Genomic DNA, 18,818 nt, shown 5'->3' on the forward strand with positions numbered 1-18,818 from the left:
GTTCTTTTAAAAGATTTTAGCATGTTTGTCTAAGGTAAAATATGCGTTTTTTGATCGAGGTAGAAAGATTTAATATTATCGAGTCTGTGTATTTGATTATATTTCTGAAGTCTCCGACGGGCGTTGATCATTGTTTTTAACGTATTATCATTATGAAGAAAAGCATTTAACGGAGATCCGTTCTAAGAAATGCGTTGTTAATCCTCGGATGGCAGACCACGAAGAGAATCTCAATTTTAACTTAATATTATATGTTTGTATACATTTTATAACTTTGGATCACGATTGATCCGCGCTACGCTGTTGAAGGGTTAAGCGAACGTTACACAGCAAACCTAAATGATGGACATGCTATAGCCTATTGCTTTGGAACTACAAATCTGTCTTGGGATTTTTTCGTTGAAAAATTTTTTAATTTATTTTGTTACATTGTCGCAGATGAAACTGTAGGAGCAGAACATTCTTAGAAATAGTAGTATAGCAAAAGTTCATTCTATGCAGTATTTAACGCATTTGGGTAGATCTACTCTACGCTTATATGGCAAAGTAACTAAAGTCTTTGTTACTGCGTAGGAATTTTTCTTTTTCGTTCAATACCAAAATTATTTAGTTTCTGTTGCTATCCTTTATGAATATAGTCTGTACCTTCCTTTCGCATATGTTAAGCGAAGAATGTTCTTGCGCAATGAATAACCATCATACAGAAGACGTTGAACGAAATCAGCTGAATTACATTACAATTAGTCTGACATACACAACATAATTGAATGAAGTATCGTTGACCTTCTTTTCCGAGTTCAGGGATCGAGTCAGATTGGACGGGTACCATGACTCACTTCAATTACGTTCAATTGTTGCCACACTTGGGCAATTGCTCTATTGTTATTTTATAAGTAACCCTTTCGTCTAATTCAGTTGATACATTCCATGTTAAACGAAGAAATAAAGGGAAAGAATAAGAATGACAATTTGATCAATATTCGCACGCCGAATGGAGCATTCGGCATATCTGGATTAATTAACCTTTACCGACATAATGTATGATTTACGGTTTAAATAAAATTTTATATTTTTATAAATTTTATAACAGTATAAATTGTATATTTATATGTGTACATATTCCTTACGGTGTGTATATACTTGGTTATATTTAAATATATTTTAAACTTTGTATATAAATTTTAATGACGTTGTTATAGGTCAAAGTGACCTTGTATTCAGCTACTTATTAATCAAAGTATTTGTCTTTCAAAGCTTAATATACTTCTATCATGTGTACCATGGATAACTTTAGACGTTTAGTAGGAGTCTCCTTATTTCATTATTTGTTCAATACGGTTCTCTCTTACTTATGACTACCATTTATTTTCAACAACTGTAAAGGCCTGTAGTAGAATAGACGTGAGCCCGTGAAAAGCTTGCGGGCACGCGAGCGCCCTGCGGGTAATTTCGTGTGCATGCCTGTCTTACAGTAATTAACACCTTAAATAGGCTGATATATTTATTATTAGATACTATAAAATAATTGGCGCTCTTTAGATATTGCACGCCGGTTAAATATCAGTCGCTGAAAGCCTGAATGCTGGCCTCACTTGCTTGTCTTTGAAAAATGTGTAGCTAATGAAAATATTAAAAACCTTACACATTTTTGTAAAATAGTATATTTTGATTGGGGATGCAGCCGGAAATTTATTTGGCCTAACTTAACCTACATACAGGGTGTTTCAGAACTCGCGTTGGTCCCGTGAAGGGGTGGTAGCTGTGGTGATTTTGAACAACATTTTCCTTTTTTTTGAAGCTTCATTTTTGAATTATTAAGGAAAAACACTGGCGAATCAGAGCGCGTATAGCGCGTGGGCTCAGGGACGGCAGCGTCGGTTACGAAAGCGGGGCTTGACGTAGGTCGCGCACCCCGTTGGTATAGCACAATAAAAAAATTGAACTGGTTGAACATTTTTAGTTATTGTTTAAAATGAATACCGAATCTAATCTCTTGTCGCCTGTCATAATGTAAAGAATGAAATTCTAAACATTCTAAACAGCAAATAAAAAAGTTTGAAATGGAATAATTAATAAAAATTTGAAAACAATTTAAATGAAACTTACCTATCAGTTCCTAAATTAATCTGCTATGCTGAAAGCAGATAATTCCCACTGGGTCACTGTGTCGATTCTGAACATTTGAAGAGGGAACAAATTACGAAGAACAGCTGATCTCCAAACAAGACCATTGAACCCACTCAACCACACGGTCACTATCACCATTTACAGAATTTTCTTTCAGGTAAATAAACATTTTTATTCACTGTCACGTTGCTATTGCACTGGACACAAATGAAATACATGTAATATTCCGCACTACTTCGTAACGTTTTCACGACGTTATTGGTCTTCCTTTCCAACTTCAACTTGTCTTTTTCTACGTTCGGTAACTTCAAATGGTCGACACGAGTCTCTCTCGGTCACTCTTGGTTATCGAGAATAACAGATTTATGATCAGGAACCATTTCTGAATGTAGAAAAAGACAAAGCGAAACAGATCTGGCAGACGCTCAAGCTAGCAGTCCCATTTGAAGTTGGAAAGGAAGACCAATAACGTACGTGTGTGAAGTTAGCCCCGCACTTTTCGAATTTTGTATTTTTTGAAATTGTGCTGCATTGTGCTACGTTTGTGCCGTAAACCGCAATTCTGTAAGTCAAAGCGTACTCAAGTAAACTAAAAAAAACAAAATTTTTGATAGCCCCGCACTTTTCGAATTTTGAGTTTTTCTTTTTTGTGCCGTATTGTGCTATGTTTGTGCTGAATTGTGCCGCAAACGAGAGATCGATAACATCAATAACAATTAAGAAAAATATATAAAAACAAAATTATACTAGCCCTGCACTTTTGCCGAAACGAACTTTTTCTTTTTATAGATAATTTGTGATAACTTGTGCTACGTTGTGCCGTCGATAGAAACTCGATATCTCTATCCATTTTGTAGATAAAAAAATTTTGAACTTTTAGGAATACGAAATTTAATATTCGTATAACTTATGCACGGCGATAGATAATCGAATTCTGCAAGTTGTGCTGAATTGTGCTACTTACAATCTGCGAGACACAATCGTTAAAAGTTGATATTAGTTTGTGTCAATAAAAATTAACGAAAAAGCTTGGGGATGAATCAAACACTTGAGATTTTCGAAATTTCTTTGATTGTGCCGGATTGTGCTAGACTAACACAACAATTTTTTCTAATGACAAAATGTCGTCAGATCGCCAGATTTCGCAGCACTGGCAAAGTTAGCAATCATACGTTAGGAATTTGCATGCGTTTAAAAGCTGGATAAGTGCAAGAGAGATTGGGACCCAAACATTGTATACAGATATTCAGCCGAGGAGTCGATTCTGTGTTGTTTATTCTATTATGATTGTTAGCTTGTAAATTACTTGAATTTTCAATGGGAAGAAACTGTCCGGTTTCATGAAAATTACGGGCTTTTCCTAACATCATAAAGCACCTAATTTGCAGCCAATAGTTCCGCAGCATATTCTAAATAAATAAATAAATAAATAAATAAATGAATATAATTCAAACTATATCGTGTTTGATATCATTTTGGGGAAACTTCCGAAAGGCCCCCCCACCCCAGGACAACCAAACTTCGGATTTATAGTAACTGAGGGACGAGAAATCGAATGAGACCATTTACAGAACTGGCAAATAAACCGTTCCAGAGATACAGGTACCTAATAGTTAGCCTGTAAACTAGTCGTAACTAGAGATAATTATCACAAATGACGTCATAAATTGATTCTCAGAGGCTACTCCACCTAATCTAACCAGTCCTAACCTCATCATTGTTTACTTGAGCCTTGGTGGGTTAGCAACACGCTTTTGCGTTAAAGGGCGCAATTGCTCTAAATAAATCCACTCCCCACTAGTCGGCCACCCTCCAAGTGGCGCCGGGTATGGATAAATTATCCAGACACAGGCGTGCCAATTATCGTTTTCGGGTAAGGAACACCCAACACCTGACCCATTGTCGGCGTAAGGAATGATGAATTAGGGACGAAAAAGCTACCCTGAGTGGGTTAGCGACTACACCCACCAGGCGCCTTACGCCCAACCTAAACCTAACCTAACCCTAAACTAACCCTAAACTTTTTTTTTTTAACAGAAGAGGAAATGCGTTTGCGCACGCGCGCGTTATCCCTTCTCGCACTATTCGGCTAGAGGGGCCTGGGCAGTGTGGGACTCATATCCGCCCTGAAGGAGCAACCTGGCGACCGTGAAGTGGGGGAAAACCCAAAGAGGCAACCCAGAAGGTACAACCTGGCAACCCAACCCTAAAGGGCAGGCAACCCAAAGTAGGTCACAGCCCACAAGGGGCGACCTCGAATGGGTAGTCCAGAAGGGACAGTCCCGTGCCTGGATATAGTACCCACTAAAACCTCTCCCTCATGTGGGCCGCCGGTACCTTTTCATCCTTTGGGATATCCCAGGAATACCGACGATACCGCAACGGCGCTTCAGCTCCCTAGCTTTCATTTACGCTTTCGTCTACCCTCAATCTGACATGCACTATGTAAGCATGATACATTGAGGATCCACGCCGTTACACCTCCGATCAAGCGGTAGGACATTTTCTGCCTGTACAAAAACGCGCAGGGTTTTTCTTCGACCACGGTCAGGACCCGGGACATCTCGTTCCCCGGTTGACCGTGCCGTGTCTTGATCCGCCATGGTAGGCACCCTAACCCTAACCTAACCCTCGAGAACGGTTTATTTGCCAATTCTGAAAATGGTCCCATTCGATTTCTCATCCCTCAATTACTATAAATCCGAAGTTTGGTTGTCCTAAGGGCGGGGGGGGGGGGGGGGGGGGGGGGGCATTCGGAAGTATACCCATCATTTTAATCAGAAAGATCTTATAAATGCATTAGAAATAGTTTAATTAAGAAAAGGTCAAGAATAAAAAAATTTTATCATTGAATTAGTATTAGTCACACCGATATTACGGTTCGAATCATATTACACGGCTTCCACGTCGAGTGTCTCGGTTGCCAAGGCGGAACCCCCCATGTGGAGGGGATAGCCACCTTGCACTTATCCAGCTTTTTATCCGACTTCGAAAAGGAGGAGGATACTCAATTCGATGTGTATGTATTTTTTTTTTTAAACGCATGCAAATTCCTAATTCTGATTCCTAACTTTACCAATGCTGCGAAATCTGGCGATCTGACGAAATTTTCTCATTAGAAAAAGTTGTTGTACTAGTCTAGCACAATCTGGCAAAATCAAAGAGAATTTGAAAATCTCAAATTTTTTAATCACCCTACTCTTTTTTGTTCATTTTTATTGACACTTAAGCTAATATCAACTTTAAACGCATGTAACTCGCAGATTGTAAGTAGCACAATTCAGCACAACTTGCAGAATTCTATCGATGGACCAACGTAGCACAAGTTATCACAAATTATCTAAAAAAAAAAAAAGTTCGTTTCGACAAAAGTGCGGGGCTAGCATAATTTTGTTTTTATTTATTTTCTTAATTGTTATTGATGTTATCGATCTCTCGTTTGCGGCACAATTCAGCACAAACATAGCACAATACGGCACAAAAAAGAAAAACTAAAAATTCGAAAAGTGCGGGGCTATAAAAAATTTTGTTTTTTTTTAGTTTACTTGAGAACGCTTTGACTTACAGAGTTGCGATTTACGGCACAATACGGCACAAACGTAGCACAATGCGGCACAATTTCAATAAATACAAAATTCGAAAAGTGCGGGGCTAACTTCACACACGTCAATAACGTCGTGAAAACGTTACGAAGTAGTGCGGAATATTACATATATTTCATTTGTCTCCAGTGCAATAGCAACGTGACAGTGAATAAAAATGTTTATTTACCTGAAAGAAAATTCTGTAAAAGGTGATAGTGACCGTGTGGTTGAGTGGGTTCAATGATCTTGTCTGGAGATCAGCTGTTCTTCGTAATTTGTTCCCTCTTCGAATGTTCAGAATTGTAGACGAATTTTGTATTTGCCTCGCTTTACATCGAGCCCGCGACACAGGTGGCGATGTGTGTACGGTAACCGTCACCTGTAGGATAAATAACGAGGACGATCGGTTCGAGACGGAGTATTGCGAGTGAGGCGCAAACACGAAGATTAAACGAAGTAAACACAGAGTGCTAAGACTTTTTCTATAACCACGCCTTGCAAACCGTCTTTTCCTATTCCTTCCGTATGAGTTTTCGGTCTACAGAATCGGAAGTGGGATCAGAACCGAGTTTGAGTTAAATTTTTATCGCTAGTGAAGTCACTTTGGCTTTGAAATTTTTGCAATACGTGAGTGATCGAAATTTGGCGCCGTTAAGGGGACCCTCCGATTATACCGTTGCTGAACTGAAGATCGCTCTGCGGTCATTAAATCTTACAATTAATTCGACCGGAACGAAAACAGAATTAGTGAATCGATTATTGTCGGAAGATGCGGGTATATGGGAACGCATGCCGGATTTGATTGGCCCAGTGGGTCAGCAAAGCACATAAGATGCTCCGGTAAGTCGGGAGCGAACGGAAGAAGCCGACCGCCGGGAAACGGTAAATAACTTCGGACATAATACTCAGCAAAGTGACGAGATGCCTGAAATCGTGCGACGGGAATTAGAATTACTCCGGAGAGAAAATTCGTTATTAGAGCGCGAATTTTGACTTTTGTCGTGCGAAACCCAAGGAGAATCGGGCCAGTCCACGTCCATGAGTAACGGACGGAACGTTCGTTCGAACGTAAGCATCAATAACATTGCCAACCTGCTCAGCGATTTCCAAGGTGAGGACGGTTTATTTGTGAGATGGAGACAACAGGTTGACCTACTTCGAAGAACTTATGAACTTGACGATGACATGACGAAGGTCCTGATCGGATCTAAATTAAAAGGGCGTGCGCTTACGTGGATGCATTCAAAACCCGATTATCTTAATCTTCCCGTGGATGAATTACTCAAGGAGTTAGGCGATATGTTTGATTGTCGGCCCGGTAAATTGACTTTGCGGAAGCGGTTCGAGGAAAGATCGTGGCGTCCGAGTGAAACTTTTGCCGATTCTTATCACGACAAAGTAATTTTGGCGAATCGAGTGCCTATCAACAAGAGTGAAGTCGTGGACTATTTGATTGACGGTATTCGAGACGTTCGGTTGCGAGATCAGGCCCGGGTGCAACGATTTTCGTTACAATCTGACCTGCTAGACGCGTTCAAAAAGATTAGCCAGCCGGTTGATACAAAAGAGCGAATGGCCAGACCATCCAGAGGAATAGACGAGGAACGAGTCCCGAGATTATCGACGGATGCGGCTCGACATGCTCCCGTTTGGTGTTCGAACTGCCGAGGAAGGGGCCATAAAGCTGCTGAATGTCGACGGCCAAAACGAAGCTGGGGATCCTGCTACGGCTGCGGAGCTACTGACCAACGGATCAACGCCTGTCCAAAGAAGACATCGGGGCCAGCGAACATGGCGAACTTAGTTCAAGCGTCGTCCATGAGTGCACTGTATATGCTTCCCGTGAAATACTCGGTGGCGGATGCGTCCGGTAACGTATGCAATTTTCAAATCTCAGCGATGGTCAATACTGGATCTCCCGTGAGTCTCATTAAAAATAGTTATGTTCCGATTGACGCACAATCTCCAATCGATTCGAACGATTATAATATCTGCGGGATAAACGGATCAAAATTGATTATCTTCGGTTTGTTTGCGAAACGCGTTTATATTCGAGATATATCAATCCACATTAATTTTCTCGTCGTCCCCGACGAAACGATGGCGTGCGCGGCTTTATTAGGACGAGATTTTACTTCGCATTCCACTTTAAAATTTACGTTAAGGCAAACTTTAAACGTCGTCAGCTGCGACCTCGAGACGCGAACAGAATGTACGGATGAATGTTGCGATCAGCTGTTATTGATTGATCCGACGGGTGGGAAGACTTCGGACGCGCTTAATATTGATCCGAAAATCAAACACCGAATTGCCGAGGAGCTACAAGAAATGTACGACGAAATTCAGGAGTCGGCGATCGAACCGGTTAAACATAATTTTGAAATGGAAATCGTTTTGAAGCATCAACAGCCTGTTAGTTTTCGCCCGAGGCGTTTCTCGTTTGCAGAGAAGGAGAAGCTGCAAGTGATCCTCGATGATCTGTTACGCGACGGGTGATTAGACCAAGTAATTCGTCGTACGCGAGTCCAATTGTGCTGGTCCGTAAGAAAAACGGTGAAATCCGGCTTTGTGTAGACTTCCGCGAGATCAACAAAATTACAGTTAAGGACAGTTTTCCTACTCCGCTCATCGACGATCACCTCGACAGGTTGAGAAATAAAAAATTTTACAGTAAGTTAGATTTGAAAAACGGATTTTTCCATGTCAAGATGGCTGAGTCTTCCGTTAAAGACCTCGTTCGTGACGCCACTCGGACAATTCGAGTTCGTTAGAATGCCGTTTGGATTGACGAATGCACCACGTTGCTTCCAAAGGTTCATCAATGATGTTTATAGGCCTTTGATTGATAGCAATAAAATTTTGATCTATTTAGATGACCTTTTGGTGGCGACTGACACCATTGAGGAGCATTTGGAAATTTTGAAAGAGGTATTTTTGTTGGCACGGCGACATTGTTTGCGATTTAGGCTCGATAAAATGCTCGTTCCTGTACTCAAAGATTACTTATTTGGATTACACCAAACGGAATCGATCGAACACGTGTTAGTTGCCGTCGGAACCCCCCGTGCCAATGGACAAGTGGAGAGGTATAATCGAGATCTAGTTCCAATGTTAGCAAAAATTTCCGAAGCTCCGAATAAATGGGATGTTTCGCTGGAGTTCGTTGAATTTGCAATCAATAACACCATGTGTAGATCGACTGGTGAGTAGGTTGCTTTACGGGGTGAATCAACGAGGGGAAACCGGCGATAAAATGTGGGAGTATTTGAATCAACACTCGTTAGAAGACCGAGACGTAGATAAAATCCGCGAGTTCGCGGCACGGAAAATTAAAGACAGCCAGGAAGCGAACGAACGGTACTTTGATAAAAAGTGTAAAGCGGTGAGTTCTGGGACACCCTGTATATCCAGCCGAGATGTCGATTCTACGTTCGTACACATCGTTTGTGTTCAGCCGAGGAGTCGATTCTGTGTTGTTTATTCTATTATTATTGTTTACTTATTGTATTATTATTCTATTATTATTGTTAGGTTGAAAATTACTTTAATTTTCAATGGGAAGAAACTGTTCGGTTTCATGGAAATCACGGGCTTTTTCTAACAACATAAAGCACCTAATTTGCAGTCAATAGTTCCGCAGCATATTCTAAATAAATAAATAAATAAATAAATAAATAAATGAATATAATTCAAACTATATCGTGTTTGATATCATTTTAATCAGAAAGATCTCACAAATGCATTCGGAATAGTTTCATTAAGGAAAGGTCAAAAATAAATAAATTGTATCACTGAATTACTATTAGTCACACCGATATTACGGTTCCGAACATATTATACGGCTTCCACGTCGAGCGTCTCGGTTGCCAAGAGGGATCCCCCCTTGTGGACACCTTGCACTTATCCAGCTTTTAAACGCATGCAAATTCCTAACGTCTGATTCCTAACTTTGCCAGTACTGCGAAATCTGGCGATCTGACGAAATTTTGTCATTAGAAAAAGTTGTTGTGCTAGTCTAGCACAATCCGGCACAATCAAAGAAAATTTTTTGTTAATTTTTATTGACACTTAAGCTAATATCAACTTTTAACGCATGTAAAACCTCTCAGGGCAAGATTATAAAAATCTAGTTGAAAAACAAACCGGCTACAAGATAAAAAAGTTAAGAACCGACAATGGAAAAGAATATGTGTCGAGACTTTAATAAATTACTCAGTGATGCAGGAATTGCTAGAGAATTAACTGTGGAGTATACACCTCAGCAAAATGGTGTAGCAGGGAGGGCAAATCGCACCATTGTCGAAATGGCACGTTGTTTGCTACTACAATCAAAATTACCCATGTCTCTCTGGGCTGAAGCAGTGAACACTGCAACATTTATTAGAAATAGATGCCCAAAAAATAATTTTTAACAAAAAACAAATCCGACTTCGAAATGCACTAAAAAGTGTCAAATAATTTCTATTTCATTTATACCAATATTCCATAGCTATTAATAATATCTACTTAATCGTTAAATAGGATACCAAATACATTTCAAAGTTTTCGGAGACGGCGCAAAATTAAAAACTTTTCCTCTACTAAGAAGATCCTAACTCGGACGTCGGCAACCTACATATGATAAATCACCCATTTGATAATTTCAAGTAAATAATATTCAACGGGAATCAACAAACCCATTGCGAATTAACTATACTGCAGTTCATGAGTGACCGCACTTAACTCGCGCAGTTAGTGACCTATTGTGGTCTAGGGAGATTTTTAATAGTGCGTATGATTCCCCTTTACAAGCTTGCTTCTTACTTTGCGTTCACATCATTTTTTTCTTGCGACAAATAATAGGAATTTCATTGTATCGTGAAACTTTACAATATCATCACCGGTTATCAATTATCGTATGTCATATATTTCTGCCCGCCATTTATATGGTCGCAAAGTATAATAAGAAGCAAGCTGTAGAGGGGAATAACACACGTTATTAAAAATCTCTCTAGACCTAGTGAGCGGCGCGAGTTAAGTATGATCTCTTGTGAACTGCAGTATAGTGCATGTACATCAGGAGGGCTGCTAATTTCTCATACAATCGTTACAATTACAAATGTTTTCAGCCGGACCTATAATTTTTCTCTTACGACTTATTAATTACCAAGTTTGCCATACCACAATCAAATCGTTATTGGCAGCATTGTTTGTTCGGGTATTTTTAATTTTGCGCCGCCTCCGAAAACTTTGAAATGTATTAGGTATCCTATTTAACGATTAAGTAGATATTATTAATAGCTATGGAATATTGGTATAAATGAAATAGAAATTATTTTACACTTTTTAGTGCATTTCGAAGTCGGATTTGTTTTCTGTTAAAAATTATTTTATTTCACACTTTTTAGTGGAACTTGTAGTATTTTTAGGATAGTGTAAGGTGATTTTGGGTTTCTGTTACTTAGCTAATAACCATAAACCTAAAAAATATTGACCAAATTTAAATGGTTAATAAACAACAAATTTCATAAATTTTTGCAAGTGGGATCATCGCGGATATACAGAGTGTCACGCGACTACCACTACAGCCGAAGAGGGATGATTGCTAAGGTGATTCTAAACAACTTTTTCCTTTTCCAAAATGTTGGTTAAGGCTTATTTTTCTAGTTATTAACAAAAAACACAGACCAATCCGAGCGCGTACAGCGCGAGCGCGCGGGCTCAGGGACTGCAATGTCAGCTATGAAAACCGGGCCTGACGTAGGTCGCAAACGAACGGCTCGGCACCCCGTTGGCAAAGCACAATAAAAAAAATTGGACGGGTAGAACATTTTTAGTCGTTGTTTAAAATGAATACGGAACCTAATCTCTTGTCGCCTATCATAATGTAAAAAATGAAATTCTAAGCATTCTAAACAACAAATGAAAATGATTGAAATGGAATAATTAATAAACGTTTGAATTGGAAGCCACGTTAATGATGACAAATTTGAAAACAATATAAATGAAACTTTCGCATTCGTTCGTAAATTAACCTACTACGCTGAAAGCAGATAATTGTCACTGGGAATCGAGGAAACACGTTCGGTAGAACAGCAGTTTTCATGATCGGGCCAGTGAACTCCCCTCATTTATTGGACTTAGGTGTGAATAATAGACGAGGTGTTTGCTCATCGAATGTCCAGAATCGACACAGTGATCTAGTGGGAATTATTTGCTTTCAGCGTAGCAAGTTAATTTAGAAACGAATGGGTAAGTTCCATTTAAATTGTTTTCAAATTTTGCATCATTAGTGTATTCAATTCAAACGTTTATTAATTATACTACTTCAAACATTTTTATTTGTTGTTTAAAATCCTTAGAATTTCCTTTTTTACATTATGACAGGCAATAAGAGATTAGGTTCCATATTCATTCTAAACAGCGACTAAAAATGTTCTACCAGTTCAGTTTTTTTATTGTGCTATGCCAACGGGGTGCCAAGCCGTTCGTTCGCGACCAACGTCAGGCCCGGTTTTCGTACCCGACACTGCAGTCCCTGGGACTGCGCTCTATCCGCGTTCGGATTGGTCGGTGTTTTTTGTTATTAACTCGCAAACCAAGCCTTAACCAACAATTTGGCAAAGGAAAAAGTTGTTTAGAATCCCCTTAGCAATCATCCCTCTACGGCTGTCGAGGTAGTCGCCTGACACCCTGTAATTCCTACCAAATATGAAAGGTTTCATCGCAAACGATACATTCCTTGCAGAGTAACATGAAGGCGTAGATTTTTTGCTATAACAGTAGTTATTAACAAATTCAATAAATTTTTGCAAGTGATACCATCGCGGATATACCTCCTACTAAATGTGGAAGGTTTCATCGCAATCAGTACATTCCCTGCAGCATAAACGCCAGAAGACATAAATGAAGAATTAGGTTTTTTGCGACATAAGTCGTTAGGAATGAAACAATACAAACGTTTTTTTGCGAGACTAATCGGGAAATGTACTCTACAAGATGCAAAATTTTTTATTCGATTTGTCCATCCGTCTCGCGGTAGTCGGTGAAAAATATAAGTCAAGCATTACGTTTTTTGCAAAAAAATCGTTAACAATAAAAATATGCAATATGTTTTTTTAACGGGACCAACCGGGAGACATACTCTACGAGATGCAAAATGTTTCGTTCCGATTGGTCCATCCGTCTCTGAGTAATCGGTGAACATACATACATTGAAAAAAAAAAAAAAAAAAAAAAAAAAAAAAAAAAAAAAAAAAAAAAAAAATACACATCGAATTGAGTATCCTCCTCCTTTTCGAAGTCGGATAATAAAAGCAAACAATGACATGACTCCATACGAAATTTGGAAGGGACAAAAGCCCTATGTCGGTTTTCTAAGGAAATTTGGAAGCAAAGTAATAGCTTTGAATAAACGCCAAGGAAGAAATAAATTTATGCCTAAAGGAGAAGAATATGTTCTAGTAGGGTACTCTGATGAAGCAAAAGCATATCGCTTGTGGGAAAGAGGTACCAAAACTGTAATAATAAAAAGACGTGATGTGCCTTTTATAGAAAATCAAGGCACATACACACAAAAAGAAGATGTGCAAGTAATAGAATTACCTATGGAACAGCTGCAGTCTGAAACTTCAGAAGTGGAAGATGAAGAAGAATACGTTGAAGAGGATCAACAACAGGAAGAAAATCAAAGAGAAGACCCTCAATCCAATGGGGAAACACCAAAATCAAGCAGAGGCCCTGGCCGCCCACGTATAGAGATGACAGGGAAGAGAGGCAGACCGAGGAAAATATACTGCACACGGTCTAGCACTGTGGAAAGCAACACGTCCTCTATCCAAGAAAACGCAGAAGATGTGTATGAAGAACCAAAGACTGTAAACGATGCAATTAACGGGCCTGCTGGACAAAAATGACTAGATGCAATGCAAACAGAATACGAGGCTCTTATGGAACACCACACGTGGAACTTGGTAAATAGGCCAAAGAATAATAAAGTTTTAAAATGTAAATGGGTTTTTAGGATTAAAAGAAACCAAGATGGGTCAATAGACAAATACAAAGCGAGATTGGTCGCAAGAGGTGACCAGCAAAGAGAAGGAATGGATTTTGACCAAGTATTTGCACCGGTGGTAAGGCTCGAAACAATCCGTACACTCCTGGCAGCCAGTGTGACAAAAGGGATGCACGTTCACCAATTGGACGTAGTTACGGCATACGTACAGGGAGACCTACACGAAGACATATATATGGAACAACCCGCGATGTTCATCAAAGTAAACGAAACGTCAAAAGTATGTAAGTTAAATAAACCATTGTACAGGTTGAAGCAGGCGGGCCGCGAGTGGTATCATAAGTTACATAATTACTTAGTTAATATAGGATTTAAAAATACGGAAATAAACCCATGCGTGTATGTAGATTCGAGGGAAAATTGTGATACAGTAATACTGGTATACGTTGATGATTTATTGGTAGCATCTACAGAATTACTAAACATAAGCGAAATAAAAACAAAATTAAAACAAGAATTTAAGATGAAAGATTTAGGGAATGTAAAAGATATACTCGGAATGCAACCCGACCGGTACGCCGTTAGAATCAAATGCGAGCGCGAACATTCAAGAAAGTCAATTAGAGGAAAATGAGAATGAACGTATAGATGAGCCATATAGAGAACTCGTGGTGTGTCTCATCTATCTTGCCAATGCTTCGCGGCCAGATATAGCGTTCGCGGCAAATTTATTAAGTAGATTCGGTAATAATCCGAAACAAATTCATTGGAAAATGGCAAAGCGGGTACTGAGGTATCTAAAAGGAACTATAGATTATGTGCAGTATCTATATTATGTGCATTTATAGCATAAATTATGTACAGTAAAACGTGGATAAATGCAACGAAAAAATGCTTGGATATGTGCAACATCGCTATCCCCTCCACTTGGGGGGATCCCCCTAGGCGAACCGAGCCGCTCGACGAGGAAACCGTGTAATATGATACGACCGTAATATCGGTGTGACTAATATTAATTAAACGATAAAACTTTTTTATTTTTAACTTTTTCTTAATGAAACTTTTACTAACGCATTTGTGAGACTTTTCTGATTAAAATGATACCAGACACGATATAGTTTGAATTATATTTATAAACAATAGTAATAGAATAAACAACATAAAATTGACACCACGACTGAATACAAATGATGTCGACTGAATACAAAAGATGTGTACGGACTCGGAATCGGTATGTCGGCTGAATAGAAAACATGTGTACGGATTTAGAATCGACATGTCGGCTGAATATAAAAGATGTGTACGGACTCAGAATCAACACCTCGCTTGGATAAATGAAACATTAAATGCCCAGAATCGATACCTCGCTTGAATAAATGAAACATTAAATGCCCAGAATGGACACCTCCCTTGGATAAATGAAACATTAAATGCCCAGAATCGACACCGCGACTGGTTTTGATTTCGATCTCTCTTGCTTTTCGCCAACTTTTAACATCAATTTTCGCAAGTAATTATAATTGAAACTATACCGTGTTTGGTACCACTTTAATCACAAAAATCTCACCAATGCGCTAGTAAAAGTTTCACTAAAAAAAAGTCAAAAATAAAAAAGTTTTTTGATTCAATTGGTATTAGTCACACCGATAGGTTTCGGCTCTTTCCTTTGATCATCGAACCTCTCTCTTTCCGCCACTGTCTACCCCTTTCTACGTTCACGCTTGGCTGGTCGTCGCGTGTAACCCTAGATTCGACACCACGCTTAGATAAATGCAACCACTATCTTGTAAAATAGATGCACGTTTAATATAGTGCGCAGTAAGTATTTTTCCGCTATCTAAAATAGAAAGTGCTAATTGAAAAATTTTATCAGAAGACGACTCTATTGCTCTTCAATATTCTATATTAGCTGCGATTCCACTGGCGATAATTTGTAAAAGAGAATCACATCGTTCTCGTTTCATATATAATGGCTTGCATTTACTTCCATTAATTATTAATGGTAGATTGAACGCTTTTATATTTTTTAAATAATCCCATTCTGGGCATTTATCCAGATAAGTTGGTTTATATCGTTTCTTTGGCTTTAGTTTAGGAAGTTCTTGAGAACCTTTGATGATATCATCGAGTTCGTTTATATCGTTGGTAGATTTCACCAAACCGTACCAATTCTCGCAAGTATTCCAGATATAATTCTCATTTACATTTGATACATGTATATCAGACACATTAGATACATTCAACTTATCTGGAGAATGTGTACAGTAAAAGCTGGATATATGAAACAAACATTGGGACCCAGACGTTGCATATATCCAGTCGAGGTGTCGAATCTCGGGTTACACGCGACGACCAGCCAAGCGTGAACGTAGAAAGGGACAGTCAGTGGCGGAAAGAGAGAGGACCGATGATGAAAGGAAAGAGCCGAAACTTATCGGTGTGACTAATAATAATTCAACTATAAAACTTTTTTATTTTTGACTTTCTTTTAATTAAACTTTTACCAGCGGATTGGTGACATTTTTCTTATTAAAATGATACCAAACACGATATAGTTTGAATTATAATTACTTGCTAAAATTGATGTTAAAGGTTGGCGAAAAGCAACAGAGATCGAAATCAAAACCAGTCGCGGTGTCGGCTCTGATTTCAAAGGTTTCATTTATCCAGGCAAGGTGGCGATTCTGGGCATTTAATGTTGCATTTATCGAAGCGAGGTGTCGATTCTGCGTCCGTTACACATGTTTTGTATTCAGCCGACATGCCGATTCTGTGTCCGTACACATGTTTTGTATTCAGCCGACATGCCGATTCTGTGTCCGTACACATCTTTTGTATTCAGCCGACATCATTTATATTCAGTCGTGGTGTCAATTCTATGTTGTTTATTCTATTACTATTGTTTATAAATATCATTCAACCTACATCGTGTTTGGTGTCATTTTAATCAGAAAAATCTCACAAATGCGTTAGTAAAAGTTTCATTAAGAAAAAGTTAAAAATAAAAAAGTTTTATCGTTCAATTAGTATTAGTCACACTGATATTACGGTCGGATCATATTACACGGTTTTCTCGTCGAGCGGCTCAGTTCGTCTAGGGGGATCCCCCCAAGTGGAGCGGATAGCGATGTTGCACTTATCCAAGCATTCTTTCGTTGCATTTATCCAGGTTTTACTGTATATCTATGGCTTTTCGGCCGCCGCAATGTGTTTGTGAAAACAGTAGATAAGCGGCGGTCCGTTGCTGACGCATACGCCACCGCACATGCATAGGTATACGTAGAATTCATTGTAGTAGTAGCAGCAGTTTTTCGAAAATATCTCGAAAACTAAGGCCGAGCGACGGTTATATGTATAGGAATAAGTTGTTCAAAATGTTGAGTTTTACAACATATTTAAATTTCGTCAAAATCGGTGAGGTGTAACTTAATCTCAATAATTACCGAAAATAATACTAGATTGAGATTGTACAAATCATGAAACTTAATATTGTATCCGGTAATACGGAGCTGTCCGATATCTCGGTCCTTTACCCTAGTACAGGACGATTCTAACACTTTCCCTTGTTATAAAGCGAAAACATCTTATAAAGCGAATATTGGTATAAACATTTTTCTTGTAAATGTAATCGTTTTCGTAATTGTAATCGAAAGTCAAATTATTACTTTCGACCCCGGTCGTCCTTACTTTTTAAATGAAAGAGTTTTATGTACTGAAATAATAATGTTTCAATGAACAGTATCAAATTTAGAAAATGAAAATAATATGAAATACAAAGTTCTATTAAAATAATTGTGACTCTCTCCATGGTCCGCTATTCGAAGGTCAGAAGGCGTAAGCTCAATTTTTGTGAGTAGGTGTATGTTCATTCGCTCGCGGACTGTCGTCGAGAGCACGTGTGTTCCTTCGAGCTCCCGAGTTTCGTTTATTTTTTGCTAGTGCTGCGCAGTTTGTGTGGTGTTCTGTTTGGCGTTTTGATTTGCCCCATTTACTTACTTTCTATTTGTTACATAGTGCATAAACATTGTTCAGTGCATTAGTTAATTAAGTGTCCCTAGTGCTGGCTGGAAGGCCCACTAGAAGAACTAAATCCGGTGCGAAGAGGGTTCTCCTCTTTCAAAGCGGTCCAGTGTCTCAGCGGCCCTGTAGGCTGACGGAAGATAATCTCAGGCTTTTCGCTGAGGCGAATTCTTCACGCGATCCAGACGATCCGGAAGCTGTAGCTGTCCATGAGCCTTCTTCCGGGCTTGATTTTGAGGTTAACAAAGGGATTAACCTACGAGTAAACCCCCCCGGTAGCGTCGCTTCTTCGCAGTACGTAATGCCACGCGAGGGTAGTATCTCCGCACCAATCAGCGAGCTCGATCTTCGCCCGGCTTCTCCTTATCGCACTGCCTTGTCGGTAGACTCGAATTCTTCCGTTCGCGCTAACGCGCCCGTGAAGGTAAACAGAGGTAAGAAGTCACGTAAACGACTTAGCCCGAGTGCTCTCTCCCCTGCGAAGGACAAGCTTGTTTCAAATAAGCCGGTTGACAACAAAGCTACTGTAAACTCTGAAAACATTTCTTCGGCTAGTGTCGCTTCTAACATTCATTGTGATGGCGAGGGGGCCATGGAAGTTGACTCTATCCCCACCGTTCCCGTTTCCAATCGCTTCGCGATTCTTTCTGCGTTCTCACGAGAGGATTCTACAATTTCTGCCAAGGCTTCAAAACCATCTTCAGCCGGCACGCGCGCTGCCACGTGTTACTCACATCGACAACAATCCACGCAAGAAAATCTCAATTAAACCACCTCCTCTTTATGTTTCCGGCTTCTCATATAGCATTGCCAAATTTAATCAGCAGCTCATTGATTCTTATGGTAATTGCTTTAAGATCAAATACCTTGGCAACAAAATTCGTCTACAATTTGACTCTGTCACTCCTTTCAAACAATTTCAAGCCTTGCTTCGCGAGGACAACGTTCCATTCTTTACTTTCACGATGAACGATGAAAAAGCTCTCAGCATGGTGCTGAAAGGGCTTCCCGATACTCCGACTGAGGACATACTTCAAGAATTGAAGGCCAACGGCTTAAAACCAATCAGTTGCATTCCGATACGCCGTACGGAC

The 18,818-nt window shown here is 39.4% G+C and overlaps 1 protein-coding gene across 4 annotated transcripts in view; it reads right to left on the reverse strand.

Annotated features, from left to right (window-relative positions):
• mnd (L-type amino acid transporter minidiscs) overlaps nt 1-18,818 on the reverse strand; it is an 80,204-nt gene that overhangs the window by 29,526 nt on the left and 31,860 nt on the right. Inside the window, exon 1 of one of the 4 annotated variants that reach the window (XM_034328695.2) lies at nt 2,107-2,125. The exons of the other annotated variants lie outside the window; for them this stretch is intronic. The gene's annotated coding sequence lies outside the window, so the exon portion shown is untranslated. Of the gene's footprint in view, nt 1-2,106; nt 2,126-18,818 lie in introns of those variants that run through there. 4 annotated transcript variants of the gene reach the window in all.

The sequence above is a fragment of the Osmia lignaria genome, chromosome 1 (assembly GCF_051020975.1).
Source record: "Osmia lignaria lignaria isolate PbOS001 chromosome 1, iyOsmLign1, whole genome shotgun sequence".
In the NCBI taxonomy this organism is placed as follows: domain Eukaryota; kingdom Metazoa; phylum Arthropoda; class Insecta; order Hymenoptera; family Megachilidae; genus Osmia; species Osmia lignaria.